We start from the raw sequence: 6,273 nt of genomic DNA on the forward strand, positions 1-6,273 counted from the left end.
CTCCGCCAGGGCTACGGGCCTGCGTCGGTACCCCGCTCTGTGGGAGGAGGATCTGAGGCGTGCCGGGACGTCGAGGTGCGGCCGAGAGCCCAGTGCCGTGGAATATTTTATTTTCAAGTGTGATAAGAGGAGGAAGGAAGGATCCTCTCCCCACCCTTAGCGGGAGCGACCCTCGGTTGTGTCCGTGGGATAGAATTGGGGATCCAGCTTCCTTGGGGGAGCGTCGAGTAGATGAGCCGACTTGCTGAGGGCTCTTTTACTGTCTGAAAACCTCTAATTTATCCTTGCTCCCCGCACCTTCACCCACGGAGGGCAGGCTGCCATTGCCCCCGGCGTGCAACAGGACCAAGAGGAAGGAATCCGAGCCTGCGAGTGAAAAACTCCCGCATTTGAGTGTATCCAATATACATTTATGGAGGGGCTACTAAATGCCAGGCACTGTTGCTAGGCGTTGCCATAGGAATAACGAAACAGACCTAGAGAAGCTTGGTAAAAGAAAAATCAGGCCTCCTGACTCCAGGCTCGTGTCTGTTTTTTTTTTGTTTTTTTTTCTCTTCCCACAAGTCCTTGAATACACAGGAATCCAGGGACTGTGAGTTTCAATTCTGGGAGGCTTCCTCAAGACCCCTGAGACATGTAAGGTGAAAGACCATACTATGGGCTAAGAAAAACAGAAGCCTTCTAAAAAAAGCTTTCCCTTGTCTCCCTGGCAAGAACACAGGCTCATAGTCTTATCGGGACACCCTTGGCCAGATGTGTTTCAGAATTTAGAGTAACGCTCCCAGGAAGGTCTGGAGCAGCACCCAGTAACAACATTGGTATTTCGACAGCAAAGTGTATGAATATTCATACAAGCCAAACAACTAGCCGCACTCTATTATATTTAGCCGCCCGGCTTGTTTTTTAGAAGAGAAGTCCAGTTTTCACTGTGTCGTGAATTTTCCAGTAAGGGACCATGGACTTGCATGATAATGGGGAACATTTATTGAGGCTCGACGTTTGTTTCTTTAGCTGACATTTATTGAGTGCTTAATATGTGCCAAGTACTTTGTATACCTTGTCTTATTTATTCCTTTCAACGACTCTATGAAGTACTATTATTAGTCCCTTCTGATAGATGGAAAAACAGAGGCTTACAGAGGTTCTGTCACTTCACACAAGTCACGCTGAGAGCAAGCAACAGATTTGGGGCTGTAAGCCAAATCTGTCTGACTCCAGAGAAAAAGTTTTTTTGTTTTGGTTTTTTTTTTTTAATGTATTTATTTTGAGAGAGAGAGAGAGAGAGAGAGAGTGTGTGTGTGTGTGTGTGTGTGTGCGAGCACGCGTGTGAGAGTGGGGGAGGGCCAGAGAGAGAATCCCAAGCAGGCTCTACCCGAGTGGAGCCCCGGGCAAGGCTTGAACCCATGAACCGTGAGATCGTGATGTGAGCCGAAATCAAGAGTCACCCAACTGAGCCCCCCAGCTGCCCCTCCAGAGAAAAAGTTCTAACCACTGTGTGCATCTATTGCCTATTCGGATTATGTTTTATTCATGTTTGGAGGATTCTGGAATTTTGTTTGGGTATTGTTTATTTAGGAAGATGGTCAAAAGTCGACTCGCTGATAATCTCACACCAAGAAAAACAATACTCCATTACTCCATGGCTCCAGACTGCAGAGGCCCGAAGTTGGCCCACGGGGTGAGAGGGTTCCTCGGTGTGGTCCCCTCCTTACTACTGGACTGTTGTTTTCAATGGACACAAAACATTTACCTTAGATCCAGAGGAAAGAGAGCCCAGCTCTTCATCTGTACCTCTCTGCACATATCCTCTTTTGAGTCTATTTCTGCATCCAGAGGATGGTGAGGATTCCTACCTCTCAGAGCTTTTCTGAGGATGATGTGTGACAATCCCAGAAATGTTTTGTAGAGTGGCAAGCACCGTCCAAATAATTAGCCTCCCATTTGCCCATGTACCGTCTCTCCTCCAGGCCTTTGCTCATATTTTTTCTTTTTTCAAAAATTTTTTAATGTTTGCTTATTTTGAGAGACAGAGAGACAGAGCTTGAGAAGGGAAGGGCCAGAGAGAGAGGGAGACCCAGAATCCGAAGCAGGCTCCGGGCTCCAAGCTGTCAGCGGCACAGCCCGATGTGGGGCTCGAACTCACGAACCGCGAGATCGTGACCTGAGCCGAAGCCGGACGCTTCACTGACTGAACCACCCAGGCGCCCCTTTGCTCATATTTTCTCTATCTGGAATACTCTTCCCCTCTACTCTACCAGGGGAAATCCTAGTTTTTGAAACTCTGAGCCTCTGTTCCTCATCAGTCATATTGGTAACATGACAGTAGCTATAATAAAGCAGAGATGATGTGATGATGTGAGAATGAATGTGCACCATACCTGGCCGAAGTGAATGTTCAATAATTATTAACTCTTATTCTTACTCATCTTCGAGGCAGGTTGGAATACTACGTTCTCTGCCAAACCTTACCACCTCCAGGCGTATTATTATTACTATTAACTAGTCATTTACAATTACTCCATCCTCGGGAGTAATTCATGCCTTTATTATAGCACCTACTTTTTACTTTAGTGGTTTGGTTACTCATCTGTCTAGCTACTGCATATGACATAATCGAGGGCAGAAAACATGGGGCACCCATCCTGTATCTCTAGGAACTGACATTCAGTGACTGCTGCAGACCCGGGGACAGAGAGGAAATGAGGCCACGGTAGCCAGTTGGCCTCCCCCACCGGCCATGAATGATCTCTAGAATTCTCCCTCCTCCCGCCACCCCCCTCCTCCATTTTCTTTCCAAGGGGCTGGGCCAAGCTTGCACAATGAATCTTCAAGTCAAGTCCTGACCGGGCTGTAGAGCATGGCAGCTGCTTAAAGGACCAGCTCACCACTTACCAGGGGAACTCCAGGAAGCCTCTAAGCTGGGGACGAGAAGGGCCAGGAAGAGGCTAGCAGAATGTTTCAAGCTGGCATTACTTCGTCCAGTGCTGACCGGCTTTTGTAAGAAAACACCTGGCGGCTTTTCTGGCAACGTGGCCAGAGGGCAGGAGTGTGCCTTCTGAAGCCTCTCCCATGTCCTCTGGGGACAGATGACCAACTAAGCGATCTTCCCACCTGAATTTGGATCCAAGCACTGGAGAGTGCCCTGCACTGAGCCATCTCTTAGTGCGACAAAAGTTGGTAGCACCTTGCTCATGACCTCAAGGCAAGTGTCCTCCCCCAAGGACAGAGGCCAGCGAGTGTCCTAGAGTTCAGGTCACTCCACCCTGTCTAAAAAAGCTAAATCACGAAGATCCTTCTCCTCCCTTCCCCAAAGTCCTGTGCCCCTCCGGAGCAGTCCTTTCCCTACAGGGCCCCTGGCCTTTGGTCTTGGGCTCGATGCCAGGAATAGATTAAGAGCTCCCATCCAGGTCATAAACCCTGGACTAAAAGGAAAACTCAGAACTTGGACTGGTGGTTTGAGGCTTCTGAGTAATAATAGCTATATTAAATTGTTTTTTGTGTGTGCTTACTTGTATTAGCCCACGTGGTTGTCCCAACCACCATGAATTGTCCTCATCCCCATTTTAGAGATGAGGAAACTGAGTCTCAGGGGAGTGAACCACCCAGTTAGGAAGTGGCAGGGACGGCGTTTGCACTCCCCTCTGAGTCCCAAATCCATGCTGAACTCTTAAGGTAGTGGTCACTACCTCTCTTGAGAATATAATGAATATAATGAACATAATGGGTCCTCTCTCAATACACCTCTGTGTCTACTTACCAATATTTTGCACTAAGCAAAATGGTTCCGCCCACGGACCATAGACTAAAGAATCTCATTGGTAACGGACTGACTAGCCTTGCTACAGGCGGGGGAGCATTCTCCCCTGATTCTCTAGGGTTCCACGGGTCCACCAACTACCTTCTCAACTTGGCTGATTTAGACTCGTAAGTCCAGCGATTCCAAGGCTGTTTGGAGCCGATGACCAAGGTAAATTCCCGCCAGCCCCTTGGCAAAAACTATCTTCCCTGGAGGCCACGCCTTGATTACCATTAGAGGGTAGCGACCTGGGAAGGATGCCAGCCTGACATCCCAAAGGGTTACTCGTTCCGTTTTCATAACATTACCAGTTAATCCATTGCTCCCTTGGGGACACCTCGGCGGCCAGTTTGACCTTAGTTCCATTCCTTGTCTTTTGCCTGGAGGTTCCTGGGCTCCGCTTCAGGGTCTGTCACTGGCTTGCTGTGGACAACCTTGAGAGAGTTACTTAAGGTAAAGAGGCTAAGAGGACCAAAGCAGGACAACCCACCACAACAATGAATTGTCTGGCCCCAGACGTGCCAAGGTTGAGAAACCCTGTGGCAGCCGACCATCGCTTGTTGAATGAATCTTAGAGGGGCCTGGACTGGAATCCATGGCCTGCTGTGTGTGATACGGAGCACGTCGGTGAACTTCTGTGAAGCTTAGAGGAATCAGCACAGTGCTAAGAGCCTGGGTCCTGGAATTTGAATTCCGGCTTCACTGATCAGCTGCGTGACTTTCACAGGTCCCCACACCTGCCTTTCTTTTTTCTTACCCACCAAATGACTTATTTCGTAGGGATGTTGGAAGCCATTCACAGAAAGTGCTTAGCACTATGCCAGACATACAGGTCCTCAAACGTTAGCTGATGTTATTACAACACTAGCTTCCTTGCTTTTCCTCGTCTATAGCATGCGGCTTTCATACCCAGGTATTCAATGTGCAGTACCGTTTACTGTTCACAGTCCTGCAATACTGTTCATGGTTTAAGGACTCTCTTCAGGCCCCAAACTCCTTAAGGGCAGGACCTTAGATTTCCTTGCCTTCCCCGGGACAACTAGGAGGGTGTTTATTTACCACTTGAGGATTGTTCTCTGCATATCAATTCAATCCATTCTTAAATTTTTTTTTTTTTTAACGTTTATTTATTTTTGAGACAGAGAGAGACAGATCATGAACAGGGGAGGGGCAGAGAGAGAGGGAGACAGAGAATCCGAAACAGGCTCCAGGCTCTGAGCTGTCAGCACAGAGCCCGACACGGGGCTCGAACTCACGGACCGCGAGATCGTGACCTGAGCCGAAGTCGGCCGCTTAACCGACTGAGCCACCCAGGCGCCCCACAATTCAATCCATTCTTATTAAACTCAGTTTTTGGTCTTTAACCCTCTTTGCTAGCTGCCCTTCAGCTAAGAAGGTGTTCTTGACGTTAATTAGAGATATTCTTGGTTTCACGGTCTCCCCCAAGTTGTGAGTTAAGTTGAGGGATAGGGTTTTCACAAGCGGACCCCACTTTTACTCCTTTAGAAGCCATCCAATTGGAGACAAAGCGTGGTACGTTTTGCTCGGGCTGTAGCTAATGGAAGCAGCAGCTATGGACTTACCAGCTGGGCCGTCAGCCCCGCGTTAGCCAAGCTGGGGAAGCCTGCTGGGCACAGGCTGAGATAAAGATGGGCACAAGGCTCTCTAAGCAATTCGTTAGTTGGTTCAACCAAAAACCAACCAACCAACCAAAAAAAACCAAAAAAACCAAAAAACACCCCAACAAAACCAAACAACAAACAAACAAAAAAACCTCACCCTTCTTACCCCTCCCAAGGCTAAGATCGTAAATTCTCCAAGAAAAGGGACTGTACCTCCCAGAACGTTCAGACACTCAAAGGCAGGCTAATTGAGAATGAAAATGAAACGTACAAGTGGGGCTAAACGCAGCCAGGAGGCCCCCCTCCATTTCTTTCCAACGGGTCTCTGTAACTTCTTTGGGACGGTTTCCCCGTCCGTGCCACCTTCATCGTGTGACCACAGTGAAAACAGACGGGACAACACAGGCAGTTAAAGGGTTAAAGGCCTGAGGTGGGCTCCCCAGTTCTTCCACTGACCAGCTCTGTCACACTGGACGCGCGTTACGCTGTGCTTCCCTAAGCCTCGGTCCCCTCGTGTGCCCAACAGGTATAACCACTGTACCTAGAATTCTAGGGTGGCTGACACACACGTAAAACACTTGGATGAGACCTTGGTGCAAATTAGGCCCCTCGAAAGGGTGACCTGTTGTTGTATTAAATTTGAAGGGAAAAACAAGCACCACTCAGGCAAGTCCGTGCTCCCTCCGGGGAGCGAAGGGAACCCTCCATGTTCTTATATCACTGCAGTGCTATTTCTCAGCCCTGGGGAGTTCCAAACCACCAACTGGTGACCCGCTCCCGCTCCCCTGTCCCTCCTTTCCACCAAGCCCCTCCCCCCCCCGCCCCCCAGGGGCAAAGGAGAGAGGCGCAGGCATA

Source organism: Panthera uncia, chromosome E1, assembly GCF_023721935.1.
Source record: "Panthera uncia isolate 11264 chromosome E1, Puncia_PCG_1.0, whole genome shotgun sequence".
Taxonomy (NCBI): domain Eukaryota; kingdom Metazoa; phylum Chordata; class Mammalia; order Carnivora; family Felidae; genus Panthera; species Panthera uncia.